We start from the raw sequence: 19,854 nt of genomic DNA on the forward strand, positions 1-19,854 counted from the left end.
TTGTTTTCTTTCATATTAATTCACGGTTCTTAATTAATGTTAATAAACAAAGCTATGTCATCTTTATAGGTCACTAATTCAAGTAAAAAGGGAAGAAAAGAGAAAAAAGAATATCATATTGACACTTAATATACGTATATATATCTAAAATAAACTTCAAGGGCATTTATAGACTATGTGCTGTAGTTTAATATTCCGTAGGTATGGGAGGAGGAAGGGAACACATTTTTATCATTCATTATTGCATATTTCTATATATTCCTACAGTATATCTAGGTAATTATAAATCCTGTTCTGGATGTCTATCTAAATCTCGCTTTTTTCCCAGCAGTTCCTCAATTTCTATAACTTCTCCCTCATCCTACCTGTTTGCTAGTATTCCAATTTTATTTCCTTTTTTCCCCCTCCTTTTTAAATTCCTTTTGTAGAACAAGCCAAGTTCTGAGCACAGAATGTGGGGACGCAAACCCTTGGCCTTCCACTTAGCTGGCTACGGACCTCTCACAAAATTTCCCTTGGAATCCCAGGCAGTAAAGCTTGTATGAAGCTATTCAGAAGGCCTGGCTATTGGTAGACACCTCTCCCCGAATAGTGTGTGGGGTGTGTGTGGGGGGTTAGATTGGAAATTTTAAAAACCCTTTCCCCAGCCATTTGTCAGGAGACTGTTTGGCCCGAACAATGCTCACGCAGAAAACTAAACAATCTCTGCAAGTAACAAAAGTTTCCAGCTGCGCCTTTTCTTTCTTTCTCGCTTCCCAGCCCTCCCCACGTGCTTTGAATATTTATAGCTGTTTGGGGGCAAGTCCAGAGTTTGGGGAAGAGAAGAGTTTGGGGAGCAGAAAAGGGGAAGTCGTAGAAAGAGAGAGTGGGTTACTCCTCATCTTGGCTATGCTCTGGATAGGATAGGATAGGTTAGGACAGAAGCCTTTATTGGCCTAGTGTGATTGGATACACAAGTAATTTCCCCCCCATACATAAGCTCTCAGTGGACATACAAACAACAAAGTGATGAACCACAGATCATAAATCATAAGATACAATCATAAATTGTAAGATACAAATAACAAGGGATAAATCATAAGGTATGAATAGTAGAAGCTAGAAGGAAATAGGAGGTGAGAAAGATGAGAAGATGACAAGGATAATGGCAATACAGCCTACTACACAAGTAAATATTTTTGGGCATAAGACAATGCTGTGGTAGTTATGCAAAGTGATGGCCTGGTGGGAAAAAAAACTACCTTTGTGTCTAGCTGTTTAGGGATACAGGGCCCTATAGAGCCGTCCCGAGGAAACAATTTATGTCCAGGATGCGAAGGGTGTGTAGATATTCTCTCAGCCTTCTTTCTGCTTCGTGCGGTATGCAGGACCTCAATGGAAGGCATTTTTCACCCAACTCTTGCCTAACAAAGTTTCTTTCTCTGGGGAAAAAAAAAATCTCTCGAGGGGTTGTAGGAAAACACTTATTAATGCATCCATTATATGAAAGGGGAAGGGAGGGTGTTGGGGGAGGAGGGAGGGAGGGAAGCTTGTGGCTTGTAGGATAATGCACTCCAGTGGTGGGCAAAGGGCTTCCCCATTGTGTCTGGCTGAGAAAGGGCCCAAACCCGCGTCTCGGGGCGCAGAGAATTAGATCACTTTGTCTAAGCTGTCCATCTTCCTCTTTGGGATACTCCAGCACCCACCCCGTGAGTTTGCTGGCTTGGTGGAAGTCAATGGTGCATTGCACTCTCTCTGCCACCCCTCCTTCCCTCCTCCCCATCTCATTGTGTGTTTTTCTTGGCTGGGGGTGGGAGGGTTGAAATTATCCATTTCGTCCTTTTGTTCTGTTTCTCCACATGCCCAATGTTGCAAGTTTAATTTCTCTCCTGATTTCTGCATCAGTGTGTAAATTCAAGGAGGATTTGTTGCACGAAGGCGTTCTTGTGCATGCTATGGGTTACCTGAGTATTATTATTATTATTATTATTATTATTATTATTATTATTATTATTATTATTATTATTTGCTTGTTCCCCAAGTCTGGTACATTTCGATCCAGAATTTTCTCTAATATGTAAAGTTTTATTTTGCTCTCTTTTCAATATAATATGCTCCTAGTGGGCTGGGGAGGGAACGACCAATTTTTGAAAGCGGGGTTTGGGGTAGTCTTCTGTTCCTCATCAGAAAAGCCATTTGAGCACCTTTACACCAGTTGTAGATGAATACCATTTCTCCTCCATCACCCTTTTAATTTGAAATGCTAGCTGAAAGTTTCCAGCTTCCTCAAATTAAAAAGAAATGTTTCCATCCATTCCAGGGGATGTGCTGATGTAGACTTCATTCATTCTTTCATTCATTCATTCATTCACTCACTCATTCATTCATTCATTCATTCAGTGCATTAGTACAGAATTGTTTATCCATTTCTTCCAGGGTGTTTTTCTAGCTTTCACAATATTGCCTATACTCTTATTTATTTCTTGGTATACTTTATTCATTCATTCATTGCAACGGTACAGAACTGTTTGTCCAATTCTTCCAGGGTGTTTTCTGCCTTTCACAATCTTGACTACATCTTTATTTATTCCTGGATAGACTTCAGTCATTCAGTCATTCAGTCACTCCAATAGTAGAGAATTGTTTGTCCAGTTCTCCCAGGGTATTTTCTGGATTTGCCTAGTCTACACCCTTATTTATTCCTTGGTAGAGTTAAACATCTAAACATCCTTGGTAGAATTAAACATGCTCCTCCATGGGCACCCAACCATCTTACAAAAATCTCAAAGTCCTCAATCCTCTACTGAAACCAAGCTTCTGCATAGTATAACATCCGTTAGATGTTAGAATGCAGTATTGCAGGCTAACTCTGCCAAATGACAGTAGTTTGATCTTGACAGGCTGAAAATTGACTCAGCCTTTCATCCTTCCGAGGTCAGTAAAATGAGGATCCAGATTGTTGGGGGCAATATACGCTGACTCTGTAAACCGCTTAGAGAGGGCTGTGAAGCATTATGAAGCAGTATATAAATCTAAGTGCAATTGCACTTACACTTATTGGATGATGTCGGCCAGCCAGTCTTAATCCCATTTACTTCACAGAATAGTTCTGAAGAGAAAATTGAGGAGGGGAGTCTTTATGGAACACCCCTTAAGCTCTTGGACAAAGTATAGAATATTGCAAATTAACATAAATAAAAGTAAACGTAAAAAAGTTTGATGATCTGACAGGAGGAAAAAGTGTCTGTTAAAGAAAAATGTCCATTGAACCCCAATGAGTTTTTCACATGTGTATTTTCCGTTCTTTATGCCTTTTATGTACATTTAAAGCAGTCATGGGTTTTACAACATAGCCATCATCTTATTTATTTTATTTTATTTATTTATTTTATATACTACCTCTATGATTTTTTTAATAACTGCTCAAGACAGCAAACAAACAATATCTAATACTCCTTCTTCTTTCTATTGTCCCCACAACAACAACCCTGTGAGGTGGATTGTGTTGAGAGAGAGGGACTGGCTCAAAGTCATCCAGCCAGCTTTCATGCCTAACTGGCCCAAAATCACCGGCTTTTGGGTGGGCGCTTGGCAACATAGCCGGCTGGGAAATCCTGCAATCCTACGTCTTAAATTTGCTGACACTGAGAACAATTAATTGGTGGAACAATTTGCCTACCAGAGTCATAGGTGTTTCATCACTGAAGGTTTTCAAGAAAAGGTTGAACAACAATTTGTCCGAAATGGTGTAGGGACTATTATGCATTGGACTAGAAGCAGGGGTGGGCCTCTGCGGGTTTGCACGGGTTCGGGGGATCCTCTAGCTAAGATTCTGCGTAGTTCGGTGAACTTGCAAATACCAACTGTGGCTGGCCCTGCCCGCCCTGCCCCGCTCCTCCCAGGAGTCCCCATGTGGATCCCGTTTTTGGATCCAGGTAAGTTCAGGATCCGTGTGGAAGCTCCGGGAGGGCAAAAAACGGGCCTCCTGGAAGTTCCGGAAGGCTGGAAACAGGCCCGTTTCCGGCATCCAGAGCAGAGGTGGGTATTCAGCAGGTTCTGACCAGTTCTGGAGAACCGGTAGCAGGAAATTTTGAATACTTTGGAGAACCGGCAAATACCTCCTCTGACTGGCTCTGCCCCTATCTATTCTCTGCCTCCCGAATCCCAGCTGATTGGCTGGGTATTTTTTTTGTTGTTGCCCTGCAAAGGAGAACGGAGCTGGAAAGCAGGTTAGTGGGGTGGGGAGGGAATGGAGATTTTGCAGTATCCTTCCCCTGCCACGCCCACCAAGCCACGCCCCACAGAACCGGTAGTAAAAAGATTTCAATCCCACCACCGCTCCGGAGGGCCTCCAGAGCCCAGAGGAGACCGTTTTCGCCCTCCCAGAGGCTCGATGAAACCCTCCGGAGCCCAGGGATGGTGAATATGCCCCCCACCACCGTGGTGCAGGAGGCCGACTAGGCCACGCCCACCCAGCAACCAGGCAGAGAACCGGTTGCTAAAATTTTTGAAGACCACCCCAACTAAAAGGCCTCCCAGGGTCCCTTCTGGCCTATGATTCTATGCTTCTAAGACAAAAGGTGTCATGCTTGCCCTCTTCAAATACCTGAAAGCAAGTTGTGCCCCATGACGGCAAAGATGAAACATGAAAACTGAACACCTGAATAACACCGAAGAGGTCCAAGCCATTTTCTATTACTCCACAAGGCAGAAGACAAGTAAAACAATTGGATGGATAGTAGAACTAAGGATCCATATTGGATTTGATTTGATTTTTTATATATTTTTTATTCATTTTATTATGAAATTTGTATGCCAGCCGCCTCGCTATCCAGACTGCATTTGGATCGTTAATTGGAATTGCCGCACTGAACAAGGGTGGGTGTTGATGGGTTCCAGGGTCTTTTACAACTCTATGAAGGTAAAGAGATGGATGGATGGAGGAATCTCAGCTTTAGGGATAAATGGAACTTGCGGCCCTCAATGAATAACAAATAAAAAACAACACAGGGACATAAACAGAAGCTATAGAATGGACTTGCAGAGGAACACACAAAAAGTTTTGGAGAAAGTACTGTATGTAGCAAAACATGAGCTCATGATTGATATTAGTCCTTTAAGGAAGGCTGGGTCAGGAAACAGACACCACTAGGACTCTGTTTTATTGATAGATTATCAGTCCCAATCCCAAGGACAACACAGTGAAATGTACTGGAGGTCAATTCTCTATTGCTTGTACCTAAGAGTGATGGTGGCACAGCAGTTAGAATGCAGTATTGCAGCTAATTCTGCCAACTGCCAGCAGTTCGATTCTTGAATGGCTCAAGGTTGACTCGGCCTTCCATCCTTCCTAAGTCGGTAAAATGAGGACCCAGATTGTTGGGGGCAAGATGCTGACTCTGTTAAACCGCTTAGAGCTGTAAAGCACCATGAAGCAGTATATAAGTCTAAGTGCTAATAGACAGAATCTTGCCAGGCTAAAGCTTTCTATACAGAGACAAGTCACTGTAATTTCCTGGGCTACATTTTCTAAGTGGCTTGTTGGCTACTTCTTCCAGCTGGATTCTGTGTCTAAGGCAGGATTAGAACTCAGTCTCCTAAGGAGGAGAGAAGGAGAAGGAGATCAGGAAGGAGGAGGAAGAGGAAGAGGAGAAGGAGGAAAAGGAGGAGAATGGGAGGAGGAATTAACAGGAGAAAGGTATGGGAGAGAAAGAGATCAGGAAAGAGGAGGAGGGAGGAGGAAGTCACAATATTATAAGGCTAAATGCTAAATGCTAAGAGGAGAAAGATATGGCAGAGAAGGAGAAAGAGATCAGGAAAGAAAAGAAGGAGGAGAAGGAGAAGGAAGGAGGAGAAAGATACGGAAGAGAAGGAGAAAGATCAGGAAAGAGGAGGAGGAGGAGGAAGAGAAGGGAGGAGGAAGTAACAATATTATAAGTCTAAATGCTAAATGCTAAGAGGAGAAAGATATGGCAGAGAAGTAGAAAGAGATCAGGAAAGAGGAGGAGAAGAAGGAGAAGAAAGATACAGAAGAGAAGGAGAAAGATCAGGAAAGAGGAGGAGGAGGAATATTTTGTGCCAACTCCGGATCTTTTCCCAAGAAATTGAGTCTTTTTTTCCTTGACAATCCTAATCAAAATATTTGCCCCCAAACGATCAAGTTAACACTATTGGTTTTATGGCACCAACGGAGCCCGTTTGAATAATTTATGGGGAGCTGAGTTACCTCTGACCTTGAACGTTGGAGCCTTTCTCTTTTCTCGTCCTCCGTTCTCATAGCCGTTTGGAACAGCTGGACTGTCTGGCCGCAGCCGGAGAGCTCAGGGCAGGCTTTGTCTAACTCGGGCCATTAGCCGAGACAACTTTACAATTCAGAGAAGTAACAATATAATATTTATGGACTTTCCATCACCTCCCGTCTCGCTCTTTCACTTGCTTTACTAAGGCCTCCTTGTTGGCCTTTTTTGAGTTCGGCGGGGCAAAAGGTTTCTTTCTGTGTGGCAAACCTGGAAGGAAAACAAAAAGAAACAACCCAAGAGAAATGAGAACCCCCCCCCCCCAAACACCCCAGAATTCCGTTCTCTTCTGCTTGCAAAATTTATATGGTTACCGTTGCTTATTAACAGGTCTGCTTTGAGAACAAGAATCTTGCCTTCCCATCGTTTCTGCAGGAAACGGTGGGGTTTTTCTTGCCGGGGGTGGGGTGGGGTGTGTGTGTGATAGGAGATGTCAAGAACCAGCAATTTGCTACAAGAGCTGGCTCAGATTCATGAGCGGTGTATCATTCCACCTGATAGGAAGTGCCACAATACAGGTAGTCCCAGTGGTGGGATTCCACCAGTTTCCCTACCTCAGTGATGGCGAACCTTTTTGCTGTGGCACACACAATACAAGGCTCCCTGCACCCCCTGCGCATGTGTACACAACACCCCTCCCACCCACCCCTTACCTGCACTGAGCATGCGTGTGCCTCCCAGATGATTTGAATTCCGGAAGTGCTGAAACGGGCCCATTTTTCAGCCTCCCGAGGCTGCAGAGGCTTCCCTCGAGCCTCTGGGAGGCCGAAAAAGGCCTCAAACGGGACAAAAATCAGCTGGGAAGCGCGCGCATGCGCAGTGCAGGTAGGTTTGGCTGGGGCTCCCGTGCCCGCACAAATGGCTCTGCGTGCTGGCTGTGCCATAGGTTCATCATCATGGCCCTACTGCTTTGGTGATCACGCACTTCACATGGGCGCGTGCAGGTGCGCGCGCAGCTTTCCAAACACCAGATGAGGCGCTGCCGCACCAATCAGCTGAGAGGATAAAGCACAGAAAAGCACAGGGGCGGAACGATCTTGCGCTTTTCTCTTCTTCTTCCTCCTCTCAGCTCATTGTCGGAGCTTTTCTTTACTACCGGTTCAGGTGAACCGGGCCAAACCGGTAGCATTTCACCTGTGATGACCCAAGGTGGGATACAAAAGCAACAAAGTCACAAAAACAGGTGAAGTCCCTTTAATTCCTTCAACTTGGCTTAAAAGGTCCAATTATCACTGACTGGAGAAAAAACTCCTCCACAAACAGTTGCGAAAAGGAAGAATTTCTGTTCAAACTCAAAATACATATAAATTATAAATAGAAAAAACAACAACACAAACCACACTGAAGCAATTAATGAGACAAGGCAGGATAAGGGCTTGAAGATGTCCACACAGATATCGAAATACACCACAACTGGGAAGGATGCCAGAACTCAGATAAGAACTGACAAACGAGAAATATTTTCACGCTTTGCTTCCAGCACTGGCCCATGCACAGTTTGTCCTTTTAAACAGTCCTCACAGCTACAGCCCATGAAGGGGATCAAGGCCCTTTCCTCCCCGGTAGACCACACCATTCATGTTTCTCCCTTATCCGTTCCTCCCTGCGTGCCCTAAGATGAAGAGGGGATGAGCCTGGGTCTTCCTCTGAATGCCCAGCCGACCTGTGCCCTTCCCCAGTTACCTCCACAACCTCTGGAGCCACACTCCCACTCCCTGTCGGCTGTTCCTCCTCTCCCTCGAAGTCAGATTCTAACAGGGGCATGACACCACTGGGTAGTCGTTGACTTACAACCATTCGTTTCGTGACTGTTTGAAGTTACAATGGCCCTGAAAAAAATGACTTAAAAAAAACCAATTACGACTGTTGTGGCATCCCCATGGTCACATGATCAAAATTCAGATGCTTGGCAACTGGCTCATATTTATGACGGTTGTCGTGTTCCGGGATCATGCGATCCCCTTTTGTGACCTTCTGACAAACAGGGTCAAAGGGGAAGCCACATTTGCATAATGACTGCATGATTCACTTAACAACTTCAGTGATTTGCTTAACATCCATGACAAAATGCTCGGGAAATGGGGCAAAACTCACTTATCAACTGTCTTGCTTGGCAACAAAAACATGGGGCTCGATTGTGGTCATAAGTCGAGGATATAAGTTGAGGACACCCACATGAGTTAATCCTTGACTTACAACCACAACTGAACTCAACGTGACAGTTGTTAACTGAGTCGTGTCCCATTTCCCGAGCCTTTTGTCATGGTTTTTAAGCAAATCACTGAAGTTGTTAAGTGAATCATGGGGTCGTTAAGCAAATTTGGCTTCCTCCTTTGATTCTGCTTGTCAGAAGCTGCCTAAGAAGGTTGCAATTGACAATCTCAAGATCCTGGGATGCTGGGATGCTTCATCAATTCCTGCCAAACACCCAAAGTATGATCACCTGACAATGAGGAATGTCATAAATGTGAAGACTGGTCACAAGTCACTTTTTTCAGGGCCATTGTAAATTGGAACCATCATTAAACAAATGGTTGTAAGTCAAATTCTAACTGTACTGTATGTTGTGATTCGCCGGCAGCCTGTGCAGATGGCAGCGGAATCGGACAGTGGGGAAGAAAGGAGGCCAGTCTGGGAGTCTGGAAAGGACTTGGATGAGGGTCCTGCGTCTGATGCAGAGATGGGGCCGGGACCATCTGGGAGTGGGGTGCTGACTCCAGAGCTGCTAGAAGGCGAGAGCAGCTGAAACAAAAGGGGCAACTCGGGAGTAAGGATGGGAGGTGATTGCCCCTCCCATAAGGGATAAAGGACATGCAAAGGTAGAGAAACCTTTGCAGGAAGCAAAGTCATTTGTGCAGTTCAGACTCATTCTCGAAGCTCTTTGTACTTCGGTTGGTTTTCTAGTTCATTTGACACTTCTGTTATTGGCAGCACTTCACAGGAAAGCAAGGTGGGTGCTTATCTCGAAGGACTGGTTGAGATTCATTACCGGCTGGGAATGAAAATAATTCCCAGCGTTGCAAGACTTGTTTTTAAAATAAGTATGTGCGTAATTATGGGCCAGAACACTGTAATTCTTGGAATTTCCTCTCCCCTCATCTTCTCCAGTGCTTTTCACTGTCCTCTTTGGCTGCGCCATTGAATTTTCTAACTACAGATAGTCCTCGACTTACAACCATAAGTAAAGTGGAATAGGAGTGGAGTGGAGTGGAATGAATAGGAATAGGAATGGAGTGGAGTGGAATGGAATGGAATAGAACGGAATGGAATAGAATAACAGATTTTGAAGGGACCTTGGAGGTCTTCTAGTCCAGTGATCCCCAACCTTTTTTACGCCGCGGCCCGGTACCGGCATCAGCTGGGCGCCCGGTCCATCACTGGCATCAGCTGGGCGCGCCATCTTTTTGATGAAAAAGTGCTTCCGGTGACCTCACCGGAAGCACTTTTTCATCAAAAAGATGGCGGCGCTAGCGCTTCGTGAGCTTTTCCGGATAGAAATGGCTTTCTACCCGGAAAAGCTCACCAGAAGCGCTGCCGCCATCTTTTTGATGAAACGCGCTTCCGGTGAGCTTTCTACCCAGAAAAGCTCACTGGAAGCACTTTTTCATCAAAAAGATGGCGGCGCCAGCAAGCCAGCGGCCCGGTAGGACTTGTTCCGCAGACCGGTACCGGTCCACGGACCGGTGGTTGGGGACCCTGTTCTAGTCCAATCCCCTGCTTAGGCAGGAAACCCCACACCACTTCAGACAAATAAATGCCCAAGACTTTCCAAAAGCTTCAGCCACTCTCACCCCCTCCTCACTTTGGCTGCCTGCATTGCCTTCCGCTTCCCCGGCCACAGTGAGCCACTTGGGGATGGCTTTTTCAGACAACAGACATCTCTTTCCCATCAACTGGCATAAATTGAGGGATGGGGCTCGGGATCCAGACACTCACCCCCTTCCTAGACAGACAGGCCTTTCTCATTAGGGCCTGGTGTCAGCCATGTGCTTGCAGATCTTCTCGGCCATTTAAATGCACATCTGAAAGGGAGGGGCTGCTAATTTGCCTGCAAGGCCGCCTTGGGGCAGATGGGCCCTCCACCTGCGGCAACTATGCAAATGAGGTGTCAGGCTGGGCTGGGGATTTTGCAAAGCAATGTCCAGATTTCCCCCCCTTCCAGTAGAAACGGAAGGCACTGCCGCTTGCTGGGCTGGACGGTTTCAGCAAATTCCAGGTAGTCCTCAACTTACGACCACAATTACAGAATACAGAATAACAGAGTTGGAAGGGACCTTAGAGCAGGGTCACCAACCACGGTCCGCGGACCGGTACCGGTCCGTGGAACAAGTCCTACCGGGCCGCTGGCTTGCTGGCGCCGCCATCTTGTTTTGATGAAAAAGTGCTTCCGGTGAGCTTTTCCGGGTAGAAAGCTCACCGGAAGCACTTTTCATCAAAACAAGATGGCGGCGCCTGCGGTGAGCTTTTCCGGTAGAAAGCCATTTCTACCCGGAAAAGCTCACTGCGCTGGCGCCATCTTGTTTGATGAAAAGTGCTTCCAGTGAGCTCACCGGAAGCACTTTTTCATCAAAACAAGATGGCGGCGCCAGCTGATGTCGGTACCGGGCCGCGCCATAAAAAGGTTGGGGATACCGGGCCGTGGCGTAAAAAAGGTTGGGGATCACTGCCTTAGAGGTCTTCTAGTCCAACCTCCTGCTCAGGCAGGAAGACCGGTACCATTTCAAATAAATGATTGTCCTGTCTCTTCTTAAAAACTTCCAGTGTTGGAGCACCCACAACTTTGGAGGCAAGTCGTTCCACTAATTAATTGTTCTAACTTGAGAATTTTTTTCTTATTTCTAGAATTGTTCTCTCCTTGATTAGTTTCCATCCATTGCTTCTTGTCCTGCCTTCAGGTACTGTGGAAAATAGCTTGACTCCCTCTTCTTTGTGGCGGCCCCTGAGATATTGGAAGACTGCTATCATGTCACCCCCAGTCCTTCTTTTCATCAGACTAGACATACCCAGTTCCAGCAACCGTTTTTTTATGTGTTACAGCCAGGGGTGGGATTCAAATTTTTAACAACCGGTTCTGTGGGCATGGCTTAGGTGGTGGGTGTGGCTTGGTGGTCATGTTACTGGGTGGACGTGGTTTGGTGGTCATGTTATTGGCTGGGTGGGGCCAACTCAATATCACTCACATCTAGGCACGCATCTCCTCGCCTGGCCTCTCGTGACTGTGGGGATGCTGCAACAGTCGTAAGGGTGAAAAATGGTCATAAATCACTTTTCAGTGCCATTGTAACTTTGAATGGTCATTCCACACAAGCAAAGTACCAGCAAAGGAGGGGAAAAACTCCAGAGAAGTTCCTGAGACAGGAAGTCTAGTCCTGCCAAGAATGTAATAAGGGTTAACGGAAAGGCAGTTTCTGTAAGCAACACCAAAATGTTTCCTTCCTGCCTTCCTTACAGGATTAGGCCAGTAATTTCTTCTAACAACCGGTTCTCCAAACTGCTTAGAATGTTAACAACCGGTTCTAGCGAATAGGTGAGAACTGGTAGAATCCCACCCCTGGTTTCAGCCTCCAGTCCGCTAATCATCCTTGTTCTTCTCTGCACTCTTTCTAGAGTCTCAACATCTTTTTTACATTGTGGCGATGAAAACTGAATGCCGTATTCCAAGTGTGGCCTTACCAAGGCATTATAAAGTGGTATTAACATTTCATGTTATCTTGATTCTATCCCTCTGTTTATGCAGCCTAAGACTCCGTTGGCTTTTTTGGCAGCTGCAGCCCACTGCTGGCTCATATTTAAGTGATTGTCCACTAGGACTTCAAGATCCCTCTCACAGTTACTACTATTGAGCCAGGTACCATCTATACTATACCTGTGCGTTTGGTTTTTCTTGCCTAAATGTAGAACCTTACTTTTTTCACCATTGAATTTCATTTTGTTAGATAGCACCCAAAGTTCAAGGCTGTCAAGATCCTTCTGTATCTTAAGCCTGTCTTCTGGGGTGTTTGCTATTCCTGCCAGCTTGGTGTCATCTGCAAATTTGATGAGTTCCCGATCTATCCACTCATCTAAATCAGGGCTCCCCAAACTTAGCAACTTTAAGAATTCTGGGAGTTGAAGTCCACAAGTCTTAAAGTTGCCAAGTTTGGAGACCTCTGATCTAAATCATTGATGAAGATATTGAAGAATGCTAAATTTTATTTCATGTGATGAATCTCATCTCTGTTTAGGCATGAAAGCTGGCTGTGTGACTTTCGGCCAATCGCTAGGAGACAATGAATTCTAGTTCCGTCCTAGAAGCCCAAGCTACCTCACAGGGTTGTTGTGGGGAAAGGAGTATTATGTACGTTTGCTACCTTGAGTTATCAATAAAGTCATAAAGGCTGTATAAAAATCTAATAAATAAATTCAAATAGAGTCAATGTGATTACTTCCCAGCAATAGTCAGCAGAATTCCTCCCCACCCCTGTTCAAAAATATTAGTTTTCTCTAGAGGCTGGGACCCAAAATTTCCAGGGCCAAATGGCACCTTTGAGAGTTCAGTTTAACTACTTTTACTACATTATGTGTGGGAAACAGTGGGGAGGCTGGAAAGAGAGTGTGTCAAAAAAGTCAAGATGGAGGCAATGCCCATGTCACTGAAGAAACCCCACTCCTTTTGCATGCATTATAAAAAAGGGGGTGGGGCTTTAATCACATGGCCACAGCCGCCATTTTGACTGCTTATCTCATAAATTGCAACTTTATGCAGATGGGAAGAAACCTGGAAAGTAGCATTTCAGAGAAATTCTGTTTGGATTAGCTCACAAGAATATTCCTGCCAAAGTTTCGCAAAGTTGTTATTTATCCCAGAAATCCGTCTACTCCTGCTTCCTTGGTCTTGTCCAACTGTGTGGGACCTGAAACTCTTTTTTTTTTAAATTTATTTATTTGATTTGTCAATCGCTTACAAAATAATAGGTATAAGTATAAACAGGAGTAAGAATACAGAAAATAGGTATGGTTAAATGGGGACAATAGGACAGGGACGGGAGGCACGATGGTGCAGTTATGCACACCCCTTACAGACCTCTTAGGAATGGGGTGAGGTCAATAGTGGATAATTTGAGGTTAAAGGAGTGGGGGTTAGAGGATGTAACAACAGAGTCAGGTAGTGCATTCCAGGCATTGACCACTCTGTGGCTGAAGTCGTACTTTCTGCAATCGAGTTTGAAGTGGTTTACGTTGAGTTTGTATCTGCTGTGTGCTCTTGTATTGTTGTGGTTGAAGCTGAAGTCGTCATTGACTGGTAGGACATTGTAGCAGATAATTTTGTGTACTGTGTTTGGTAGAAGGGTAAAAATGGATATTGAGCTAGTTTAGCTTCAGAATTCACTGCCATCCAGTATGGCAGGGTTTCCCAACCTAGACAACTTTAAGGTGCATGGACGTCGATTCCCAGAATCCCCCAGCCAGCGAAGTTGGCTAGGGAATTCTGAGAGTTGAAGTCCACAATTGCCAAGGTTGAAAAACATTGCTATCGCTGTGTATGTCCCCAGCATCTGAGATTCCAGTTCCAATGTGACATCTATCTTTGTCCTCAATCCTTTCCTCCTTGATCAGGGCCACAACAATTAGAAGAGCAGGCTGTGTCCTTCCCACCCAAGGTGTCAACTGCCCAAATCCACAGGAAGCACAAACAACAACCCACAAGGACCAATCTCTGTTACGATGACAGTTACAATAAGCAACAGTAAATTATACCGCATGCTGTTTTGTTCGTCTCAGCAAATCTTGCTCCTTTCCCAATTTTGCTGCCAATCTGCCTCACAAGAGAAGCTAAGGGAGTCCACCTTTGGCCTAATAATCGAGTATCAGTGCTGGCATGGATTAGCCTATTATTACGCCACAGCATTTAGAAATGATGCTCCCCCTCTACCATTACGGTCTACGGGAGAGCCACTTAAATCTTCTCTTTTGTCATCCACAGGTTACAAGTCAGAGATTCAAGAGAACAGCCCTGCAAATCTCTCTCTAGGATTTCGTTGCTGATACTTTCTTTCTGGAAGCATATTTCCAAGTGCTTCTGCCATTGTTTTTGTGGTGAAGATGGACACAGGAGGTTGAAAGAAATAAACCGAATCGGAGGTCCCAATTTCTCCAACAAGGAGACAAACGAGCAAGTCAGCATGTTGCACTGGCTCTCTTTCTGTTTTCTGCCTTTGGAGCATGTAATGCAGCCAAGTACTAAACCAAGTTAAAATTGAGTGTGGGAGTTTTTAGGCAGCATGTTGGGAGCTGAGCCACTGTGCCACCATGTGATGTGAACCAGCCCATCAGGTTAAACCATGATAGGGTTTATTTGAGTGGGGGAATAGAGCATGCTATGTTAACACTGCAATTATGTTTTTTTTCAAATTTAGTCTGGAATCTAGTATAGTGTTTCTAATTGTTGGCAACTCCCAGAATTTCCCAGCCATCCTGGTCCATTCCTCTTAAAGTGGCCAAGGTTGATAAACACTGCACTAAGGGATAGCAGAAACGTCTTGTCACTGCTTTGCGGGTGGGCAGGGCGGGAATTAACAGGATACCAGAATAATAGTTAGAAGGGATCTTGGAGGTCTTCTAGTCCAACCCTCTGCCTAAGCAAGAGGCCGATACAATTTCAGGCAAATGGTTGTCCAATCTCTTCTTTAAAACCTCCAGTGTTGGAGCACTCACAACTTCTGAAGCCAAGCTGTTCCATGATTAATTGGTTTGCCAGGAAATTTCTCCTTAACTGTAAGTTAAGTTTCTTATATGTACCCATCTCATGTATTCACAACTATGTATACACTTATACTTATTATCTTGTAAACAATTGACAAATCAAATCAATAAATAAATAAATAAATAAGTTGCTTCCCTCCTTGATTAGTTTCCATCCATTGCTCCTTGTCCTGCCCTCAGGAGCTTTGGAGAATAGCTTGACTCCTTCTTCTTTGTGGCAGCCCCTGAGACATTGGAAGACTGCTATTATGTCTCCCCTAGTCCTTCTTTTCATTAAACTAAACATATCCAATTCTTGCAACCATTTTTCAAATGAGCCACAGTGGCACAGTGTTCAAATCTCACCAGTCTCAAGGTATTGTAGGAAGTTAGCAGCCACCCCTCTTCTAGAAAATTGAAATATCCTAGGAAATATTAAAAAGGCAGAATATTTCCCCTAAAAAGAGTAAAGTAGAAAATGGGAGAGGCAGAAACTCATTCCCCCCACCACACCTTTGCTAATGGGCCATTAAGGACTAGGCCAGAGTATTCTACATAATAAAGCCCTCTACCCATCTCACCACCTGGCCTGGGAAGATTGTATCAGCCAGCACTGGGGTGAAGCCATGTGGTCCAGACAAAGCCTACAAAGTTAGCTAAGACCCCCGCCCCTGGGAGTCTGACAGCCAATGGGATGCATTTCTTACACAGGAACAGGAAACACTGAGGTGGGGCCCAACAGAGGGTATAAAACTAAGGGTCTCTCAGCATCTCAGCCCTTTTCCTTCTTTCTTCATCCAGGGCATGTGGTCCTGTCCACCATTAAACCATCTTTCCAAACAGCCTCCATGTTTCCAGTGTCCTTTTCCCCACTTGGAACAGAACCCAGAAGGATATTTCTTCCAACAGTACATAAATCTAAATGCTATTGCTCTCCAGACTCCTAATCATCTTAAGTTACTCTTTAATTTATTTTTGCTTTTCACTTCCTTTCTTTGAATGTCAGTTTGTAAGGGTTAAAGGTCCCAATTGTGGTCATTAAACAAGGACTACTTGTGTCTTCTCAACTCTGGCTTCACTGTATCCCAACATTTGGAGGAAAAGATTGTCATCTTACAGCCTTCTGTCAGGACCTGCTGGATCTCAAAGGAAAGGGGGTTCACAGGGCAGGGCTACCACGGAGAAGACACCTTTCCTAGGGCCAACTAGATGGCAACATTTGTTGAATTTGATGAGACTGACATTTGGGTAAATCATCCTAGGATACGTTGGTTTTATATATATATATATAAGCGAAATACCACTCAAGCATTATCACAAAATCTCCAGAACTGTAAAATCCTACAAACTTGAAATTTGGCACATATCTTCCTCTTGGCTTCTAGGTGCTCACTAAGAAAGGATTTTTCAAAATGACCATCAGAGCATTAGTATTTCGTATATTATTATTATTAACATGCTCTGATGCTAAGGAGTTCTACTCCCCCTCCCCACCTGAAAAGGAATCTGTTCCAAATGCAAAACACAAGCAGAGGAGAGGAGTTTCAGTTTTAGTTTCACAGCACCAAGCAGCTTTAGTACAGAACCATTGAGCTAAGCCATGCTCAGGCTCCTTGCTGTCTCCTTGCTCAAACAGCAAATACTGTTTCAGTTTCCAAACAGCCCTCAACTCTCACACACTGACAGGACGCTAGCCAGATGAATACCAATGGATGCTGGTAGCCACAGGCAGAATTTTTTCACCTTATTTTCCTCCCAAAAAACTAATCCCAACCACATAGTTTCATAGCGAAACACGTGTATAGAGCTAGTCCTGTATAATTTCACCTCTTGAAGTGTGCTTTTTATTTAAAGGGTTGTGAAAACCCTTTTTTTTTTTTTTACTTTGAGCACTGAAACATTCCAGTTGAAGTTGCTAATCTTATTGTTTAACTCTTTAAAAAGAAAAAAAAGTTGGTGGAACAAGCCAGATGGAAATAGAAAAACAGTGTTTTGTACCAGACACCCAAACAAACAAATAAAAAAGAGATTGAGTTTTTTTTAAAAAAATCTTGTTTTGTGATTATTTATAAATGAGAAGAAAAGTAGCTCAGAGAGATCTGCAGGACATTGCTTATTACGTAAATGACTGGCAATTGACAATAACCATTTGTGGAAATCAAATGGTAATTTTTGCTAAAGGATTGTGTTTGGATTTTGATATTTTTTTTTTTTACCCATCTGTTCTCACAGCTCCAATGGAGACCAGGAAAATGGCAGCAATTTGGTATCATTTCTCTCCAGTTACTTTAATCCAAAGATAGCTTGCCAGTGCACATAAACCTTTGGTGTCCATCCTGATATGTAGAGTCGTATTTAAAGTAGCTGGGAGTTTTACTTAACACCAGGGGTGGGATTCAAAAATCCCAGCAACCAGTTGTCTGTCCGGTTGCTAGGTGGGTGTGGCCATGGTGGGTGTGGCCTACCGGAACTTCTGAGAGGGCCGTTTCTCGCCTTCCCCAGAGTCCGGAGGCTTCCCTCGGGCCTCTGGGAGGGCAAAAACAGCCTCCCCAGGGCTCCGGAGGGCCTCTGGAAGCCGGTAACAGGCCCGTTTCCAGATTTCTGAAGCTTCTGGTTCGGTCCATTATTCGCCCTCCCAGAGCCTCTGTGCAGACCCTGCATTTACCTGCATCTAAAACAGGCCGCGTGGAGACTCCTGGGAGGGGAGGGGCGAGAGGGGCCAGCCGGTTGGTTCAACTACCGGTTTGGGGAACCAGATGTAAATTTAACATCCGGTTCGCTCGAACCGGTCTGAACCGGTAGAATCCCACCCCTGCTTAACCCCTACTTTATTACAGATGGTCCTGGACTTATAATCACTTCTTTAACAACCATTCAAAGTTACAATGGCACCAGGGGTGGAATCCGACAGGGTTAACTACTGGTTTACGAGGTTCGGTGATTGACGATGTGCTTCCCTGCACGCTGCCTGCGTGTGCCTGTAAATCGTCATCAGCATGCTGTGTGCAGAGAAGCAGCCTTTCAAAAAGCCCCTTTTTCCTGCTTTTTTAACTGCAGCTGTGCCTCTCATGGCAGCTGAAGTTGAAAAAAATCAGGAAATAAAGGTCATGTAAGAGCCCAGGTGCGCGGGTCGGCAAAAACTTCAGCAGATATAGAACCGGTTCTATGTCTGCTGCTCTTCAGAGCTACCAGTTCTATGGAGGTGGACAGAACCGATAGAAACCCACCCCTGAACGGCACTGAAAAAAAAGGACTTACGATCAGTCCTTGATCAAAATTCAGGTGCTTAGCAACTGACTCATATTTATGACCAATGCTTTGTCCCAGGGTCACGCGTTCATTCCCCTTTTGCCACCTTCTGACAAGTAACATCAAAGGGGAAGCCAAATTCACTTAACAGCTGTGTTACTTATTTCACACTGCAGCGACTCACTTAATGACTGTGGCAAGAAAAGTTTACCAACAGGGCGAAATTCATTTGACAACTGTTTCACTTAGCAACATAAATTTTCGGCTCAACTGGGGGTCGTAAGTGTACTGCGTTCCTTAAAAAAAAAAAAGACAGCAACTACAGCGGAACTATACGGAGCCTCTATGGTTTAAGGGTGAACTTAAATCTATACAAAAATTAGAGGAACAAGGTATAAAGATGAATTGGTTTTCATATGCGCAAATACATTCAAAGTATGATAAAGACTCTAAAACAGAAGATTTCTATGATAAACTGACTGATTTAGATAAGATTTTGACAGGTACTTATGAAAAGGTGATTAAAAAATTATATGGATATTTATTAGAAATTAAACTAGAAGAAGAGCAAGTTAAAGAAACAATAATTGCTTGGGGGAAGAATTTTGGATATGAGATTGATCTAGAGAAATGGCAAAAATTGTGGTCTCAAAATTATAAAATGACAATGTCAACAGCATGTAAAGAAAATTTGTATAAGATGTTTTACAGGTAGCATTTCCCCCCCGACAAGAATAGCAAGAATGTTCAAGAACAAATCTGAAAAATGTTGGAAATGTCATCAAACACCTGGCTCATATTACCATATGTGGTGGACTTGTGGGGATGCTAAAAAATATTGGACTAAAATCCACACGTGGTTGGAAAAAATGACAAAAAAGCATATAGATTTGAAACCAGAGATATTTTTATTGGGAATCTTACCTGAAATATATAGTAGAGACTTGAAATACCTGATTGTAAATGTATTAACAGCGGTTAGGATTGTATTTGCTAAAAACTGGAAAAATGAGAAAATACCACCACAGGAGGAAATCATTAAGAAAATATTGGAATGTGCTGAAATGAGTAGATTGACATTTGAAATCAGAGAACAAGATGATAAACAATTTTATAAAATTTGGGGTCTATTCTATCAATGGTTAGACAATAAAACATGGTAATGAAATATGTAGATTCTTAGAAAATGATAAATATATAAAGATGTATTCTTTTCTTATATCTACAAAATGATTGTAGGATAGATTTGAGATGATAATATGAACTGTCATAAAACAAATAAAGTAAAATATGATTATTTTGTAAAACATGAATGAATAAAAGTATAGTCAAATGATTGATTAACAATGATAATGTATTTAATACTTGATTGAAAATATGAGAATATATACAATGTAATTGTAATTGAAGACTACGAAATGGAAGCACAAAACAAAACAGCTGCGACTCTAAAGGCTTGGTCTGATCTTATAAAATACATCATAGGGGTCAAGCTATTTTCCAAGGGACCGGAAGGCAGGGGTGGGATTCAATTTTTTTAACAACCGGTTCTGTGGACGTGTCTTAGATGGTGGGTGTGGCTTGGTGGTCATGTTATTGGCTGGGCATG

At 43.8% G+C, this 19,854-nt stretch overlaps 1 long non-coding RNA gene across 1 annotated transcript in view; it reads left to right on the top strand.

Annotated features, from left to right (window-relative positions):
- Nucleotides 1–14,483, top strand: part of LOC148133539 (uncharacterized) — a 64,079-nt gene extending 49,596 nt beyond the window's left edge. The window contains exons 2-3 of the long non-coding RNA XR_015746965.1: nucleotides 12,013–12,123; nucleotides 14,239–14,483. This is a non-coding gene — a long non-coding RNA (uncharacterized LOC148133539). The remainder of the gene's footprint in view (nucleotides 1–12,012; nucleotides 12,124–14,238) is intronic.
- The last annotated feature ends 5,371 nt before the right edge of the window (nucleotides 14,484–19,854 follow it).

This window comes from Notechis scutatus, chromosome 1 (assembly GCF_049901735.1).
Source record: "Notechis scutatus isolate UNSWTSFEM ecotype Mainland chromosome 1, rNotScu1.2, whole genome shotgun sequence".
In the NCBI taxonomy this organism is placed as follows: Eukaryota; Metazoa; Chordata; class Lepidosauria; order Squamata; family Elapidae; genus Notechis; species Notechis scutatus.